The sequence below is a fragment of the Heptranchias perlo genome, chromosome 10 (genome assembly GCF_035084215.1).
Source record: "Heptranchias perlo isolate sHepPer1 chromosome 10, sHepPer1.hap1, whole genome shotgun sequence".
Lineage (NCBI taxonomy): Eukaryota > Metazoa > Chordata > Chondrichthyes > Hexanchiformes > Hexanchidae > Heptranchias > Heptranchias perlo.
In genome coordinates this window covers 75,173,451-75,193,530 of record NC_090334.1, presented here as the reverse complement: position 1 = coordinate 75,193,530, position 20,080 = coordinate 75,173,451, and the positions used below count along the sequence as shown (strand labels likewise).

At 42.9% G+C, this 20,080-nt stretch overlaps 1 protein-coding gene across 2 annotated transcripts in view; it reads right to left on the bottom strand.

Annotated features, from left to right (window-relative positions):
• Positions 1–20,080, bottom strand: part of LOC137326704 (neurexin-3-like) — a 1,580,588-nt gene that overhangs the window by 1,195,771 nt on the left and 364,737 nt on the right. The window lies entirely within an intron of this gene.

The following is a 20,080-nucleotide window of genomic DNA, read 5'->3' as shown; positions in this document are numbered from 1 at the left end:
AGCACCTTCACCACACGGACTGCAGCGGTTCAAGAAGAAGGGCCACTGCCACCTTCTCGAGGGAAAACCAGAGATGGGCAACAAATGACGGCCTTGCCAGTGACGCCCACATCATGAGAATGAATTTTTAAAAATCACACCTCAGTGTGATTTATATTTCCCATATCAGCCATCAATACAGCCCCACTTATGCGCATTTGTGCTGAATTAAGCAATTGTATGCGATGGATCCATGCCAGTTAGCAGCTGGATCGCGACTGTCAAAACAAACTTTACACAGGATGCTCACAATCAGCAGAGAGGAAACTTTCCCCTTTCAGGTAAAACAACAGTGTGTTAACCCCTGAATATAGGGTACAGTACTGTAGTGGTTATGGTACTGGATCAGCAACCAAGTCTTGAGTTCAAATCACACCATGGCAAGTTGTGAAATTTAATTCAATAAGTCTGGTAATTTATAGGCTTTCGCTGGACAAAATCACCACGTAAGCTATTGAATTGCTATAACACTGGTTCATTAACGTCCTTCAGCCACTTATTGGTCTGGCCTACTCGTGACTCCACTGGTTGACTCTTAATGCTAAACAATGAAGGGCAATCAGGGATGGGCAATAAATGTGGTCTTACCAGCAATGCCCACATCCTCAATATATTAAAAAACTCACCAACGTCCATACATTTGCATAGTAGTCTGTACTTAACGCTCGACAGTTTTCCCGAGGATAAAAAATTAATTTCTGTATAAATTTCTTTTTGTGATCACTTGTACACTAGATATACACCAACTGTGCTTCATTAGTCAGGCTGCTCTAATCGCAGAAAATGATAGACCAATGAACACTTATTTTGTCTATTACCCACGTTGCTGCTGTGGTGGACATGAGTTAACCATCTCCATCATTCACACACCCATAAACCAAAACTCAGCCCAACCATCGATATGGTTTAAGATATTAAGCGAAGAACCATCTTCCTCATGGTGTTGTGTGTGTGCGCCCACGCACGTGTGTGTGGGTGCACAAAGAGTCAAGTGTGGTGGGAGGACTGCCTCATGAATATCCTTATACCCAAGGTCTTTGTCTAGTGCAGGTCCATATCCATGGCCAGTTTATATCAGTTTTGGAAGCCCTGCATATCCTGGGCAGCATTGTGGGGGCACAGACCCCACTTCTCTTTGTTACACCTGGGTGTTGAGTGCTCTGCAGGTACAACAAATAGGAAAATTGGTCCGAGCTAGTTCTCCGTGGCTATGGTATCCTAATGTGCAAGATCCCTGACAAGTTCTACAAAACCACTCTTTGGGTGGTTCCCTTTTTTCTATCTACTCATATCATATATTAGAGTGGTGGAACAACAAATTCCTGCATAACATATAGACTCCTGTGACATACAGGGCAGTTCCATAAATCATTGAAACAGTCCAAAAATCGTTATGCTCTTAGTCACAACTAAGCATGTTTCTATTATTTGAAGCAAATCAATGGATTGTTAAGTGTGCAAGGGACAGTTTCCCTTAATATAACTACAGTAACATGTCATTCAATTAAACGCACATCTGTTTGTGAGGTAAGGGTTATTGGGGTTAAAAATAAGATCATTCATTGGGCTGAAGTTGATTTGGAAGATGGTGGGAGCAGCTACATTTGGGAATTAATTGCCCCCAAAACATGTGAAACCTATTTCAAACCCCGAACCATCACATTAAATAAGGGTAGCTAGATAAAGCACACATCATCGAAATAATTCAGCGAGTTACTCTTTGCATTGACATTACAGTGCTAGGCATGAGGAGGTAAATTGTTTTATTGTAAAATAACTGAATAATCTTATTTGCAACTTTACCTGACAGCAGGTATGTGGAAACTGACTAAAAAATTAAATCCAAACTGCCCAATAAAACAATCAGAACAAAAACTGAACCACATTGAGTCATAGAATCATACAGCACAGAAAGAGGCCATTCTGCCCATAGTGTCTGTGCCAGCTCTTTGAAAGAGCTATCCAATTAGTCCCACTTCCCCTGCTCTTTCCCGGTAGCCCAGAAATTTTTTCCTCTTCAAGTATTTATCCAATTCCCTTTTCAAAGTTATTATTGAACCTGCTTCCACCACCCTTTCAGGCAGTGCATTCCAGATCATAACAACTCGCTGCGTTAAAAAAAATTCTCCTCATCTCCCCCTCTGGTTCTTTTGCCAATTACTTTAAATCTGAGTCCTCTGTTTACTGACCCTCCTGCCACTGGAAAGAGTTTCACCTTATTTACCCTTCATAATTTTGAACATCTCTATTAATTCTCTCCTTAACCTTCTCTGCTTGAAGGAGAGCAATCATAAGGGAAACATGATAGGATCCAAGTTTAAAAAAAGAGAAATTCTTTAATGCCAGGGTATGGTGTTGCAGGTTGTAAGTCGGCAGACAGTATAAACTGACACAGAAACTCTGCGTGCCATTGTCTTTATTTAATTTATGAACGTCACAGCACATGGTCTTTCTTATAACACAAATCAGGATTAGGAAATGCAGCAGTGTCTTATTAATGTCAGTTTCATGTAGCAACTATTAGATCAGAAATGTGAAATGTTTCATAAAGGACTTCATCTGTTAATCTTAAAGAAAGCAATATAGGCACGCTGCCAGTTTGTATGTGCGAAAAGCCTTTCATTCCTCTGCAGTTAACAAAATAAACTGGAGATTGTATTCATAGCACAACATTACATTCTACAAATCTCCCAAGGCAAATTATGTGCCAATATTAACTGTAGGTTTTAATGTCAGTCTTTTTCTTCAGGGTAACTATGCACAATATACATTGTAATAATATTCTACTGAAGACTAAAATGCCAAGAGAAAACAAGCCTGGATTGCTCATTCCATTACCTACATGTTATTTTTTTCACATATTCATAGGATCATGCCTCACAGAAAGAGGCCATTCGGCCCATCATTCCTGTGCTGGCTCTCTGAAAGAGCTACTAACTAGTTGCGTTCCCCTGCTCTTTCCCCGTAGCCCTGTAATTTTTTTCCTTTTTAAGTATATATCCAATATCCTTTTGAAAGTTACTATTGAATCTGCTTCCATCACCCTTTCAGGCAGTGCATTCCAGATCATAAAAACTCACTGCGTAAATTTTTTTTTTCCCTCATGTCGCCTCTGGTTCTTTTGCCAATTACCTTAAATCTGTGTCCTCTGGTTACTGACCCTTCTGCCACTGGAAATAGTTTCTCCTTATGTACTCTTTCAAAACCCCTCATAATTTTGAACATCTCCATCAAATCTTTTCTTAACCTTCTCTGCTCTAAGGAGAACAATCAGAGCTTTGGGCGATCAGGAGGGAGGGGAGACAATCGGAAAAGAGGGAAATCAGGAAGTAGGGAGGCGATCCGGAGGGAGGGGAGGTGAAATGGAGGGAGGGGAGGCGATCAGGAGGCAGCACTTCTGCTCCTCCTGGCTCCACATTCAGGAAAGCATTTTTTTAAAAACTTACCTTTCTGGTGGTGGCCTCCAGTGGTCCTCGTTAGGCCAGCGGTCGACATTGTTATCCTGAACGCAGCTGGCCCAGCACTGGCAGCGTTCAGGGCAGCCCAATTTCAGGAAGGGGGCCTCGAGGAAGCGTTAGGCCACTATTTGCATATGCACAGGGCCTAATGCCTGTTTTAGGCGCGGGCCTTGGACGCCGATACTGGAGCCTTTACCAATATGGCGGACAGCGCACGTTCGGCGTGGAATGTGCACGCACGTGCTGCCCGCCGCTTTGGACACAGCTGTGAAATGGGCATGGCATCAATGAATTTCTGGGCCACTGTGCCTCATGTGCTTAAATACTAGTTCGATAAGCTTGAAACTTCAGTTTTCACACATAAAGACAGTCTTAAAGGTGGAATACGGCGTCAGTTCAATGCTCTCCTCAGGCCCTGACAGTTTGCACAGATTACCACTGCATTTTTTTTTTAAAAAAACATTCCGGCGTATGCTAATGAGATTCTTGGGAAATTTCAGCGTAACTCGCCGACGGGAAGGTTGGCATTAACTTGCCGGTTACGCCGTTTCAGGAAATTCCGGACAGCCCGGCAAAGTATGTTGGGCAATAGTGAAACATTTGAATAATACTGGAGTGAGCTGCGTCACAGAATGGTAATAAGCAGAATCAGGCCAACTGTTACATAGAATTTTACAGCACAGAAACACACGAGCCTCCTTCCTTCTCACCCTATCAACATATCCTTCTATTCCCTGTTATCCATGTAGTTCACTTCTTCCACACCCTCACATTTCAGCAGGGGCGGAAGGCGACTGGCAAAGATGAGACACTTCTCCAGAGCAAAGCGGGGGGAGGGGGGGTGGCGGGGGGAGAAATGGGCAGCAAGTCTCCCTGTGTGGGGTTGTTGCTCAACTGCATACACAGTGTGAGGTTTGACGTATTTCAACCTGACACCAATTGGTTATGGTGATGATCTTTCATTTGAACAAAAGCAAGGATCAATACATGCAAGCATTTAAGCAGTAATTATCAGAAAACAAGGAATCATATTACCCCGTTGTTGTTTGGTTAGATGATCGTAACTTTTGGTCCTGTTCGTTTAACTTCTTTCTTCTCTATAACTTCTCCTTCAACTTCTAACTTCGTCTTCCTTTCTTCTCTAACTTTTCCTCTACAACTTCTCTTCACTACAACTCCTTCTCTACTACCTGACTCTCAAAGGGGGGGTCTCTCTCTTATACCACTTCTGGGGGCAGGCACAGGGGTTGTTACTGACACAGGTGTTTACCCTATTGGGGTTTTTTCTAAAGGGCAAAGTGGCCAGTAAGGCCTCATGTATTTTCTAGACAAAGGACGAAGAGTCAGCCCATGTCCTATCTCTACATTTCGGGGGCAAGGGGTGATGGAGAGTGACCCTCAAAAATGTCAAACCCCCTGGTTGACAAATCAGAGGCTTCCAACACTAGAGGAGGCCTGCCTCTCCAACTTAGCTTGTTAGGAGTCTCTTCAAGGCCGAAGCCGGCAGCTTTGGGCCTGTTATCTTTCACTCCCTGCCTGTTCACAAGCCATTAACTCTGAGGCCTCCTTTGTTGTTAGGATTGTTGGGCATTTAGCAGCTAGGACAGCTGTCTCATTCTGTGGCTGCAACTTTTTATGTTAGTGATCTCCATCGGTCTGTTAATTACCTTAGAAGCAAAAGGCCTTATAAAACTTACAAAACCCATAAGTGCGAGTCAGTTACCATATATTCCATTTACTGTTTAATTAATAAAGAAAGGTGATCATATAAGGACAGTAGAAGTTACATATCAAAAATACATGTGGCACAATGAGTCAAGGTATATTGATTCTGGAATGTGGTTGCCTAGCGATGTGTTCGGGCATATCTTTATTTCGCTGTTTTTGCCTCAGATGGCATGGTTGTGTTTTTTTAACCATTGTTACTCGGGCTGGTTCCTGTAGTTTCTCACCCGTAACCCTGTTAATTTGTGTGGAAATTATATTTCCTTACAACAGAAGCCTGGGAGTGGGTGTGTACCCAATCTGTTAGCCTGTTAGGTGTTGGTGGAGAGCCTGAAGAGAGCAGAGAACTTTTCTGTGCATTTATGATTTTGTTGCAGGTTAATGTGACTCGCACGTCAGAGAGCGCGCACAGTATGCACGTCAGAGAGCGCGCACAGTATGCACGTCAGAGAGCCCGCCCACGGTACGTACGTCGGAGCGCGCGGATGGTATGACGTCAGAGAATGCACGGTACGCAGGTCAGATAGAGTGCGCGCGGTACGCACGTCAGAGCGCGCACACGGTACGCATGTCAGAGAGTGAACACGGTACGCACGTCAGACTGCACGCACGGCACACACGTCAGGGGGTGCACAGTACGTACATTTGAAGCTTACCAGTTTCGATGAAAACTCACATACAAACGCTAAAAAAATTCTTTTTCATATGCTGACCGACTTGCTGTGCCTTTTCCTACAACTATTCCTGAATGAAATTATTTTACTTGTCAACTCTTTCTTACATTCACTGAAGGTTTTTCTTTTAAAACAAATAATAATTGTTTGAAAGGAAAAATAAAGAAGTCAGAAGAAAAGCATTCTGTGATAAATGTCACTGAAATGCCAAGGAGTGATTCACGATGCAGCATGAAGGCAAACAGATAAATGCATCCTGGAGGAGGGACAATTAAAAAAATGAAAAAAACATTCCTGCAGCATTGCTGAAGATTAGTTTTTATTCAAAAAAACAAATTAAGGTTAGTTTTCCTTCTTTTAGGTTGCTTTCCACCCTCACTACACATAATTTCCCAGAAAGACTCACATTTGTATCCCACCTTTCATGACCTCAAGACGTGTCAAAGCACTTTACAGCCAATGAAGTACTTTTGAAGTGCAGTCGCTGTTGTAATGTAGGAAACGCGGCAGTCAATTTGCGCACAGCAAGATCCCACAAACAGCAATGAGATAATGACCAGATAATCTGTTTTAGTGATGTTGGTTGAGGGATAAGTCTTGGCCCAGGACATCGGGGAGAACTCCCCTGCTGATCTTCGAAATAACTCTATGGGATCTTTTACGTCCACCTGAGAGGGCAGATGCCAAGAGACGGTACCTCCAACAGTGCAACGTTCCCTCAGTACATCACTTGAGTGTCAGCCTAGATTTTGTGCTCAAGTCTCTGGAGTGGGATTGAACCCACAACTTTCTGACTCAGAGGAGAGAGTGCTACCCACTGAGCTATGGCTGACACACAGTCATGACAGACAGGCTGATGACCTGCCCCAGTGTTCTTTTAATGCTGTTGTATATAGTCCATACAGCGCCTATATTATAGGCCAACGTAGAGGTGGGGAAAGAGAGCCAAAAAAAGATTTTTTTTAAAACAAGAAAATAGGGGTGTACATACACAAGTCTTTGAAGGTGGCAGGACAAGTTGAGAAGGCTGTTAAAAAGGCATATAGGATCCTTGGCTTTATAAATGGAGCGGGGGAGTGGGACTAATTGGGTAGCTCTTTTAAAGAGCCAGCATAGGCACGGAGGGCCTCCTTCTCTGCTTTATGATTCTATGATTTATAACGACATAGGGTACAAAAGCAAGGAAGTTATGTTAAACCTTTATAAAACACTGGTTAGGCCCCAGCTGGAGTATTGTGGTCCAATTCTGGGCTCCACACTTTAGGAAGGATGCCAAGGTCTTAGAGAGGGTGCAGAGGAGATTTACTAGAATGATACCAGGGATGAGGGACTTCAGTTACGTAGAGAGACTGGAGAATCTGGGGTTGTTCTCCTTAGAGTAGAGAAGGTTATGGGGAGATTTGATAGAGGTGTTCAAAATAATGAAGGGTTTTGATAGAGTAAATAAGGAGAAACTGGCAGAAGGGTCGGTAACCAGAGTACACAGATTTAAGGTAAAAGAACCAGAGGCGACATGAGGAAAAAAAATTTATGCAGTGAGTTGTTATGATCCAGAATGCGCTGCCTGAAAGGGCGGTGGAAACAGATTCAACAGTAACTTTCAAAAGGGAATTGGATAAATACTTGAATTGGAAAAATTTGCAGGGCTATGGGGAAAGAGCAGGGGAATGGGACTAATTGGATAGCTCTTTCAAAGAGCCAGCACAGGCACGAAGGGCCTCCTTCTCTGCTGTATCATTCTATGATTCTAGAGAAAGGGAGCTCCCCCCCGACCCACCCAATTCACTTCTATGTATCCACTTTGAGTATTTTTACGTTCACTTCAGCAAATTAAGCTGAGTGATTAAGTTTTTAAGATGTGACTTGTTCCTCAATGGAAATGCACAGTTAAATCCGTAACAATCTGTTCATTGCAATAAGAAGCCAATTACAACTGTACTGTAGTGCAGAGAGACCATCTTACTGGTGAACTAAACCCTCTCGTACCCTGATCAAAACCCCTTTTTTCAGATCCATTTCTTTTTTAATTTAAAGATTCTTTTTAGCAAAATGTGAAAGATATAAAAAGGCCAAACACAGGAACAGAAACCCACATACAGCAATAATCATAGCGTAATGTCAACATACGCAAATAGACTGCAGTTGAGTAGAATATTGAACAAACAAGGACCACAAGGCTGGTGCCAGTGACTGCTTTTTCATTTTATCATTGTTTATTTTCATGGAGGAACCTTGAAAGATCTATCCGAGCAGTTTAGTTTTGTTTATTCTGGTCCAGTCTGGGACTCTGAAGCTGAATTTACTGAAATTCTCAAGACACTTCTTTTTGCTTTTTGATTAGGGCAGCACTGACTGACAGCTACATTTTCAATTGATCTCTTTTCTTTCACTGGCTGACTAGAGTTAACTAGCGACTAAACTAAAAATATCCTAAGCGGTGAATTGGCTATTTTAACCAAGGGTGAGGGGGGAAGGAGGGGGTTGTCAAGGGAAGGAGGATGAGAGGCCGAGGGGAGCTGGGGTAAAAAAAAGGCAATAAAATGTGAATCCTTTTTTAAAAAAAAACTATTAAATGTGAATCATTCTCACATTTAGTCAAATGAGATCTCACATGAGCATATCTGTTAACCTACTATACCGTAAAACTGTTTAATGCGCTGTTTCTTAAGGAAAACATGATAAACTAGTACTTTAATGAATTAATCAACACAAATTTTATTACAAATTTTAATGCTACTTGGGAATAAACCTTTACTATTGTATGATCATAAAGTCTTCTAGCATGCCTGTGAGATTTAGCTAAACATTTGTTTACCAATTTTATGTTGAGATTATTCATTATTTAAGCATATGTAAACATCTAAGATATATATATATATAAATATAGATATATAACATCCCTAACTGCCAGACATCAAGTTGTGAATCACATTAAGTATGTGCTGAAGGCTGGGTAGATGTCAGGGAAATTTCAATTGCAGCAAATTTAGAATCATTGCATTTTACAATACAGAAGCAGGCCATTTGGTCCATTGTGCCTGTGCCTGTGCCTGCTCGTTAATGGAGGGTTCATTTTGACAAAGGATCTGCACACCTAAAACGTTGATTTGTCTTGCCTCTCCACAGATGCTGCCTGACCTGCTGAGTGTGCCCAGCATTTTCTGCTTTGCTTTCAGATTTCCAGCATCTGCAATATTTTGATTTTTTTTTTTGTCTCTAATAGAGCTATCCACTTAGTCCCACTCTCCTGCCCTTTCCCATACCCTTTTCATTTTTCAGACAGTAATCTGCTTCCCTTTCAAAAGCTGTTATGGATTCATCTCCCAACATTACTTCTGTGCACTCCATGCCCTAATTGTCCATTCTTCATGTGTGAGGCTGGAGAGGACATCTGCAGGCCGTTTTACCAAGTGGGAATCACAGTTAAGCCCGATTCTGCCCTTATTAGCAACACTTTAAACCAGGGGCCACCAGACAGCAATATAGAGTAGGGACCCTGGTGTTTCCCCGTCTCCCTCCCACCACCCAACACCCCCCCCCCCCACCCAACCCCACCCCTCCTCCCACCCTCCCCCCACCTCCGCCTCCTCCCCCTCTTCCCCTAGTCCATGGGCACTGATGATAATTGGAGCAGCCCAACTGTTGCTCGGGCTGAGATCACATTGCTCAACGTAGGCCAGAGATCGAACCTAGGATCTAAAGAAAGAAAGAACTTGTATTTCTATAGCGCCTTTCACCACCTCAGGATGTCCCAAAGCACTTTACAGCCAATATGTACTTTTGAAGTGTTGTTGTTGTTGTTGTGATATAGGAAACTCGGCAGCCAATTTGCGCACAGCAAGGACCCACAAACAGCAGTGAGATGATGACCAGATAATGTTATGAGTGATGTTGGTTGAGGGTTAAGTGTTAGCCAGGACTCCCCTGTTCTTCTTCGAAATAATGCCGTGGGATCTTTTACGTCCACCTGAGAGGACAGACGGTGCCTTGGTTTAACGCCTCATCCGAAAAACTCCCTCAGTACTGGCACTGGGAGTGTCAGCCTAAATTATGTGCTCAAGTCTCTGGAGTGGGACTTGAACCTTCTGACTCTGAGATGAGAGTGCTACTAATTGAGCCACAGCCGACACCTTGGAGTCAATGTAGAACTGAACTGGCTTTCGTCAGGCTCCAGAGAGGGTGTAAATGAGCACTGAAGGTGGAACCTGCAAAATGATGCAAGGACTGCAGCTCAGCATTCCACCCCCACCCAGACCGACAGTGACAGAACACACCGAGAAATGTCGCAGTCTGAATTCCTGTAGCATCAGCTGTGAACCATAAACTTAGAAGCAAATACTAAAGAAATGTCGTGAAGAAAGAAAAATAGCTAGTTTGATTTTTAAATCACGTCCGGTTCATTATTTTATAATAAGATTTATTTCACTGCTGTCTATAGGAGTGTTGCGTAGTAAAAAGGAATTCTTAATCTAATTAGAGTTAAAGATAAAACTCTTCAATTCTATTTGCTAATAATGAGCCAGTTTTTAAAAAAAATCACGGTCAACTCCAGAAACACTAAGTCAAACTGATCCGACTCTCTCTATACACAACTGGCCATACATCGGAATACATCACTTCAGCTAGATCATAAAACAGTCTGATCGTATAACGACTTGCTTCATACTCTCGTTTCCAATTTAATCTTGTGAGATAATGTAATGCTGAAGAAGTCATTCCTAATCCACCTCCAGTAACTGAGATTCAGTTGGCAAGTCCTCAGAATTTGACCATAATTTGTCACAGTCTTCACATGCCTGACTGTTGGATCAGTACAGTGCACTGCACTTGCAAGGAAAGGCCTCACAGAACTTAAGATTATACCTTCCACTGGCACTTTGCGGTCTTAGAAAAAAATAAATCAAAACAAGAGATCTCCTTTTGGCGCAGTTATCAAAGGTGCTGCTAACTGAGGTAGGTGAGAAGTCTTCTACCTGTGCTAAGCTGGCTGAAGCATGAGACCGGGGCTACTGTCCCTGGGCAAAGGAGCAGGGAAGAACAAACCAAGGTTCCTGCTCCTTATCCCTTTTCAGTGACTTCTGCTGCAAAGTATGGGCGATTGATTCTGAATAGGCGGTGAAGCCAGCCCGTGTATATGGACATTGGACGAGGACAATATCAAGCTCAGCTGTGATATTCTCCATCCTAGGCTGCTGACACTCGCTACTTAGCCTCATATATGACAAATGGACACTTGGGTAATGTAGTGGGGACTGCCTGGAACCCGTGGAACCATATCCCTAAAGTAAGCAGTTACTAAAACATTTGCATTAAAAAGTAATTACAGTAATTTTTTTTGGAACATGTCTTTGCCCATTCTGATCTCACCCTTATCTGAAGCCAGCACTGCTGTTCATTTCTTTTTAAGTGAATTTTTGTGAAGTATGTCAGATTAGCAAATTGAATAGATTTCCATTTTGAGCATCCATTGTCAGCATCAAGCACATCAAGGTCAGTTACAGAGACCAGGTACAGAATACAGAGTAATGCTCTCTCTATTTCTAAGAACATAAGAAATAGGAGCAGGAGTAGGCCACACGGCCCCTCGAGCCTACTCCGTCATTCAATAAGATCATAGCTGATCTTCGACCTCAACATCACTTTCCTGCCCGATCCCCATATCCCTTGATTCCCTTAGAGTCCAAAAATCTATCAATCTCAGTCTTGAATATACTCAACGACTGAGCATTCACAGCCCTCTGGGGTAGAGAATTCCAAATATTCACAACCCTCTGAGTGAAGAAATACCTCCTCATTTCAATTCTAAATGTCCAACCCCTTATCCTGAGACCAATTTCCCTTGTTCTAGCCAGCCAGGGGAAACATCCTCTCAGCATCTACCCTGTCAAGCCCTCTTAGAATCTTATACGTTTCAAAGAGATCACCTCTCATTCTTCTAAACCCCAGAGAGTTTAGGCCCATTCTACTCAATCTTTCTTTATAGAACAACCCTCTCATAGAATCATAGACAATTTATGGCACAGAAGGAGTCCATTCGGCCCATCGTGCCCGCGCCGGCCGAAAATGAGCCAACCAGCCTAATCCCACTTTCCAGCACTTGGTCTGGAGCCTTTTAGGTTATGGCACCTCAGGTGCATATCCAGGTACTTTTTAAATGTGGTGAAGGTTTCTGTCTCTACCACCCTTTCAGGAAGTGAGTTACAGACCCCCATTACCCTCTGGGTGAAAAAAATTTTCCTCAACTCCCCTCTAATCCTTCTACCAATCACTTTAAATTCATGCCCCCTAGTTGTTGATCTCTCTGTTAAGGAAAATGGGTCCTTCCTGTCCACTCTATCGAGGCCCCTCATAATTTTGTAAACCTCAATTAAATCTCCCCTCAGCCTCCTTTGTTCCAAAGAAAACAACCCCAGCCTATCCAATCTTTCCTCATAGCTAAAATTCTCCAGTCCTGGCATCATCCTCGTAAATCTCCTCTGTACCCTCTCTAGTGCAATTACATCCTTCTTGTAATGTGGTGACCAGAACTGTACGCAGTACTCAAGCTGTGGCCCAACTAGTGTTTTATACAGTTCTAGCATAACCTTCCTGCTCTTATATTCTATGCCTCGGCTAATAAAGGAAAGTATCCTGCATGCCTTCTTAACCACCTTATCTACCTGTCCTGCTACCTTCAGGGATCTGTGGTCATGCACTCCAAGGTCCCTGTGTTCCTCTACACCTCTCACTATCCTCCCATTTATTGTGTATTCCCTTGCCTTGTTTGCCTTCCCCAAATGCATTACTTCACACTTCTCTGGATTGAATTCCATTTGCCACTTTTCTGCCCACCTGATATGTAGGCTACATCAAACGCACTACCCTCTTCGACCCTCCTTGTTACCTCCTCATCCCAGGAATCATTCTAGTGAACCTTCGCTGCACTGCCTCTAAGGCAAGTATATCGTTCCTTAGGTAAGGAGATACCTAAGGAATTGTACACAGTACCCAGGTGTGGTCTCATCAAAGCCCTGTACAATTGTAGTAAGACTTTCTTACTCTTGTACTCCAACCCCTGTGCAATAAAGGCCAACATACCGTTTGCCTTCCTAATTGCTTGCTGTATTTGCATGTTAACTTTTTGCATTTCGTGAAAAAGGACACCCAAATCTCTCTGAACACCAACATTTAATAGTTTCTCACCATTTATAAAATATTCTGTTTTTCTAGTCTTCCTACCAAAGTGAATAGCCTGACATTTCCTCACATTATACTCCATCTGCCACCTTCTTGCCCACTCACTTAACCTGTCGATATCCCTTTGCAGAAGCTTTGCATCCTCCTCACAGCTTACTTTCCCACCTAGTTTTGTATCGTCAGCAAACTTGGATACATTACACTTGGTCCCTTCATCTAAGTCATTAATATAGATTACAAATAGCTGAGGCCCAAGCACTGATCCTTGCGGCACCCCACTAGTTACAGCCTATAAACCTGAGAATGACCCGTTTATTAACTCTCTGTTTTCTGTCCATTATCCAATCCTCAATCCATGCTAATATATTATCCCCAATCCCATGAGCCCTAATCTTGTGTAACAACCCCTTATGTGGCACCTTATCGAATGCCTTTGTTATTCCTCCAGGAATGTGCCTTACTCCCAAACTCAAGCCAACATTGCTTATTGCAGTACAATTTCAACCTTTCTATTTTCCATGCCAGCCATCCCTGTGCCCATTCTGAACTAGAGTGCCAAACTGGCATTAATTCATGGCAAATTTATAGTCAACGCCTAATACAGCAGGAAGTGGGTAACATCCAGGCTTCGGATGACAAGTGGCAGGTAACATTCACACCACATAAGTGCCAGGTAATGATCATCATGAACAAGAGAAAGCCCAGCCATCTTCCCCTTGATCTTCAATGGCACCCTCACCAAGTCACCCCCCCATCAACATCTTAGTGGTCACCGCTGACCAGAACTGAACCAGACATATCAATTCCGTGGTAGAGTCTGGGTACTCTGCAATGAGTGACTCACTTCCTAACCCTTCAAAGCCTCGTCAATATCTATAAGGCTCAGATCAGGACTTTGATGGAATACTTGCCGCTTGCCTGTATGAGTGCAGCTGCAACAATACTCGAGAAGTTCAACACCATCCAGGGCAGAGCAACTCACTTCATCGGTGGCCCTGCCAATAGACCCGCTATCCACCCCCTCAATCACAAGCGTACTATGGCTGCAGTATGTAGAATCTACTGCAGCAACTCATCAAGGTTTCTTTGACAGCGCCTATCTCCTCTGCAACCTCTACCATCAAAGAGGTCAAGAGCAGCAATGTCATGGGAACACCAGTACGGAAGGAGCACTGTATTGTTAGAGCTGCTTTGAGGTGAGACGTTAATACCAAGGCCCTGTCTGCCTGGTCAGGTGTCCGTTAAAGATACTGTGGCACTATTTGAAGAAAACATGGAGCTCTCCCAGTGCCTTCAACTAACACCACCGAAGTAAGAAAATTCACTGATCATTCATCCCATTTCAGTTTGTGGGACCGTGCTGTCCGCATCCACATTTGCCGAAACAACAGTGACTGCACTTGAAAGTAATTCATTGAATGTGAAGCACTTTGGGACATCCTGAGAGACGTACAATAATGCAAGCTCTCTCTTATCTCAGATATGAACCTTCCTTACAACTGTAACGCTCTAAGTATTCAGACAGTTCATAATACCAGTGAGCTCCTCATCGTTCAACGTAAAGCTTCACGAAAACGTTACGATCCAAACAATTTTGAGGCAGGGTAATCTGCAACACCCATATTTGGCACTTCTCTAATTCCTCACGCCATTTTCAAAATTGTCAAAGATCTGGCAGGTGTGAAAAGTCAAACTACCGAAAATACTAACATGGTGTTGATGATGTTAGAAGCCAGCACCTTGCCTGTTGCAGTTTACTTACTTGCAGTTGTGCCCTGGTGCTCTCCATTATCTTTGCGCACTGTATAATTTCACCTCAAGGTAATCGGTGCGATCGATGAGGTGGATTCAGGCAAATTGTTCCCTTTTCCAACGTCGAAGGGTTCAAATATCAGGGGACACGCGGTGAAAAAAATTACGAATGTAAGAGTAAGGAGGGAAATGGGGCAGAATTTTATCAACCAAGAGATAATGGAATTTTAGAAGAAGCTGCCAGGGGAGGCTATTGACACAGACAGTATAAACCGATTCAGGAGATTATTGGACGTATTCTTAAGAGAAAAGCAATCGAGACGTCTGGTGATAAGGCACCTAGGTGGTGGCTGATGTATCAAAATGACCTCTTTCTGTTTCAACAATTTTTTTTTTAATATTTGCCTTTGACATGCAAAGATATGACATAATTTATACTTTTATAAGATTCGTGTATTCCCTATCGCAGCACCCCCCGCCCACTCCACCACCTCTCTCCAAACCAACTGGGAGGTGCGATTGTGCACATGGGACTACACAAACTGACAAATCATGTTGCGTGGAGAATGTACCCCTTCCTTAGGCAACGAGTAACCCTCATAATAGCCTAAGATTCCATTTAGGGGAGGAGAAGCTTTTCAACAACCAGCAGATTAGATTTTAATAAAAATAAATATATTATAATATATCTATTAAAAGCAGTGAAGCTTTTAAGATTTATAGGTATTCCATCAGTCGGTAGCACAGTAAATGTAACTGCAATGGAGCCAAACCTTACATAACTGAAGAGCCCCTAACTGAACACACTGAAACTGTGGGCCTGTGAAAGAGAAACAGAAGCCCCAATATTAACTTAACCGGCCCGGTGGGAATGGAGTGAGTTTGGGTCGGATGCCCGTTTTACGCCCTGCCCGATATGACTCTCCATTGACTTCGGGCTGGCTATAAAAAGGATGTCCCACCCAAACCTGCTCCATTTTCGTCAGGCCAATTAGGTTAAAATCCAGGCTAGAATGATTGGGGGACAGAAAGAGGCTGAGATTGAGGAGCCAGCGACGGCGACACGCATGGGTAGACAAGAGAAGTAGACCTATCTGAACAGATAAAGAGATAATGGCATAGGGAAAAGGTATTCCTGAGACAAACACAGAGAGAGGCTGTAGGGAAAGACCAGTAATGCAACAGGCAAAGATCAAGGCACGGACAAAAAGACTGCAAGGGACACACACACACACAAAAAAACACCCAGAAAGAAATTACAATCAAAAGACATGGATGGGAAAAAAAAACAAACAAATATCAAGAATTTGGGAAAAAAAATAGTAACAGGCACAACCACACAGAAACCTAGGGACACTCAGACAAAGGTCGAGTCACAGGCAGAAACACAAGAAGAGCAACAATGACAGAGGGGAAGATACCAGGTACAGAGGACATTCACATATCAGAGGGAAAAAAAATTCTCACACAAAACACACATCTTCAAAAAAAGAGATGTGGAGCTCCACAATGATACACTGAGGAAGAACAAAAGCCAGATTAGCAGAGGCATCCCATGAGCAAAGCCACAGCAGATCCGCCATCATATCCCCACGCTCCCTGATCCAATTATCTTCTGCCCTCTAACGCTGCCTCATCTGAACACTACGCTAGGCTTGACTCCCCGTGCGCATTGCCACAGGAGATCGACTAGTATATAACAATAATGAAGCACAAAGAGGTCTCACTTGACTCCCATTCAGCGTTATAGGACTGCCTGGGAAACTCCTCACAGTTTAATAAGGCGGCCAGGGGCTAGAATGTATGAACCATATACAGAGGAAATTACCTTCAAATAAAATGACCAACATTTCAAGATTCTTGATATGCTGAGTTTCTGATCTTAGCCATTTTATCAGGGATGAGAAAAATTGAAAGGCAAGTCACATCATGTTGTGACTTTTAACATTTAGCACAACTATGACTTTGCCAGAGGTTGAGGAGCAAGCTTCCTTGTCTTCCAAACAGGAGTTGTTGCATAGTATGGACTTTGCAAAACCACTTCATAATGTGATAAATATATCTTTTTGGTTTGGTTGGTAAAAGAAAAAGAACTTGAATTTAAATCGCGCCTTTCATGACCTCAGGACGTCCCAAAGCGCTTTACAACCAATGAAGTACTTTTGAAGTGTCGTCACTGTTGTAATGTAGGAAAGATGACAGCCAATTTGTGCACAACAAACTATGTTAATACAATATAAATACAAAAATACATTGCCCAGCATAACGCTGAGCCAGAGGACAAGAAGGTGCCAGTGTCAATCACCCATTTCTGCTTCACCGTCTAATCTCTTTTGGGGCAGTGCTCGAAGTAATGCAATTGGTGTTCAAAATCATGAAGGGTTTAGATAAAGTAAATAAAGAGAAACTGTTCCCATTGGCGGAAGGGTCGAGAACCAGAGGACACAGATTTAAGGTGATTGGCAAAAGAACCAAAGGCGACGTGAGGAAAAACTTTTTTTTACGCAGCGGGTGGTTATGATCTGATATGCATTGCCTGAAAGGGTAGTGGATGCAGATTCAACCGTGGCTTTCAAAAAGGAATTCGATAAATATTTGGAGAGAGAAAATTAGTAGGACCACGGGGAAAGAGCAGGGGAATGGGACTAACTGGATTGCCCTTACAAAGAGCCGGCACAGGCTCGGTGGGCCAAATGGCCTCCTTCTGTGCTGTCACGATTCTATAGTCACATCCTGAGGCTGAGGGGGGGGGGAAGAAAAACAACGAGAGTTTTCACTCTTGATTGTTATCCAGTTATCTCTGCAGGAAAGTAAAGAAGGACTCGCATTCATACGAAGCCTGCTTCTCAGAAATGTCTTTAAGCACAGCACATAGAATGAATTATTCTGAAGTGCAGTGTCTGCTAACAAAGCAAATATTGCAGACATTCTGTGCACAGCAGGATGTCAGAAACACCAAGGAGATGAATGACCAGCTAAGCTGCTTTTGTTGGTTCAGAAAGGAATGTTGACTTGGACACTGGGGGAACCACCTGTCCTTTGAGTAGGGCCGCAAAATCCAACACTCACCAGAACCAGTGAAGCAGACAAAACATTGAATAAAGCAAAACAAATTAGATGAAGTTTGATTACTCTTTTGTGGTGTGTCAGTGCACAAAATCTCCATATAAGTGACCTTCCTTTCCAAAGTGCAGTAAACCTGTTCTACTATGCAGTCCTTGCCAGCCAAACGTAACACATTTTACAGATGATGTGTTTTATGCAGCTGGTCTATTTAAGGAATTGACGGCAATGAACATTACTACAAATCATATATCATTATATCAGACTGTTTTAAAATGTGCGACTACCAAGTTTTTTTTTTAAGAAAACATTTTGGTACATATTTATTCTTTCCTTGGTTCAAATTGCAAACATGGGCACAAAATTGACACAAAGAAACCTGGCCTATTTTAACTGTTATGTGACAGATGCAAAAATAAACACGCAATCATGCTAATAAGACAAGAATAAGGTGAGCCACTTTGTGTAGCACAATGCAATGGACACACAGAACCCGTGCAAGGTAAATCACTGCTCACTTGACTGCCGCTACCCAATGTCTCTTTTTTTTTGGAGAGGACAGAAAGAACGGAACAAAAATCAATGATCTTAATGAATGGACCAGGCTGCTGTTTGCACACCCACACCCATCTGATCCAGGAAGACTGATTTGAGCGTGAATACACACATGATGAAGAAAATGAGAATTCCAAATCTAGAAACTCCCCAGAGTATTTTTTTTAAAATGGAGGACCAAAGCCCATAGTGCAGAACACCACCAAGGTTGAAAACAGTAGATGGGAAGATGAAGATGATCAAGTAGTAGTGGTTAGGTGATGCCAAATGGGTTTTAGGAAAGAAAGAAAAGGACTTGTATTTATATAGCTCCTGTCATAATCTCAGGATGTCCCAAAATGTTTTATAGCCAATGAAGAACTTTTGAAGTGTAGTCACTGTTGTAATGTAGGAAACACGGCAGCCAATTTGGGCACAGCAAACTCCCACAAACAGCAATGTGATAATGACCAGTAATAATCTGTTTTACTGACATTGGTTGAGGGATAAATATTGGCCAGGACACCGGGGAAAACTCCCCTGCTCTTCAGCAAAATAGTGGCATGGGATCTTTTACATTCACCTGAAAGAGCAGATTCGGTTTAACATCTCATTTGAATGACAGCACTTCCGACAGTTCAACACTCCGTCATAGGAACATAGGAACAGGAGTAGGCCATTCAGCCCCTCGAGCCCGCTCCGCCATTTGATAAGATCCTGGCTGATCTGTGATCTAACTCCATGTACCTGCCTTTGGCCCATATCCCTTAATACCTTTGGTTGCCAAAAAGCTATCCATCTCACATTTAAATTTAGCAATTGAGCTAGTATCAATTGCCGTTTGCGGAAGAGAGTTCCAAACTTCTACCACCCTTTGTCTGTAGAAATATTTTCTAATCTCACTCCTGAACGGTCTGGCTCTAATTTTTAGACTGTGCCCCCTACTCCTAGAATCCCCAACCAGCAGAAATAGTTTCTCTCTATCCACCCGATCTGTTCCCCTTAATATCTTATAAACTTTGATCAGATCACCCCTTAACCTTCGAAACTCAAGAGAATACAACCCCAATTTGTGTAATCTCTCCTCGTAACTTAACCCTTGAAGTCCAGGTATCATTCTAGTAAACCGACGCTGCACTCCCTCCAAGGCCAATATGTCCTTCCGAAGGTGCGGTGCCTAGAACTGCTCACAGTACTCCACGTGCGGTCTAACCAAGGTTTTGTATAGCTGCAGCATAACTTCTGCCCCCTTGTACTCTAGTCCTCTAGATATAAAGGCCAGCATTCCATTAGCCTTATTGATTATTTTCTGCACCTGTTCATGACACTTCAATGATCTTCAATTTTTTTTAGTGAACCTAGGTCCCTAGTATAGTTAACATTTTCGAATTTCAACGTAATTTAAAAGGGGTAACTGAGCTAAGGCAAGTCATGGCAGCAGACCTCGCACCCGTGATATGCCCCTCCTGCAAGATGTGGGAAGTCATGGACACTACCAGTGTCCCTGCCGACCATGTGTGCAGGAAGTGTGTCCACCTGCAGCTACTGACCGATCGTATCTCGGAGCTGGAGCTGCGGGTGGATTCACTGTGGAGCATCCGCGATGCAGAGAAACTCGTGGATAGCACGTTTAGCGAGTTGGTCACACCGCAGGTAAAG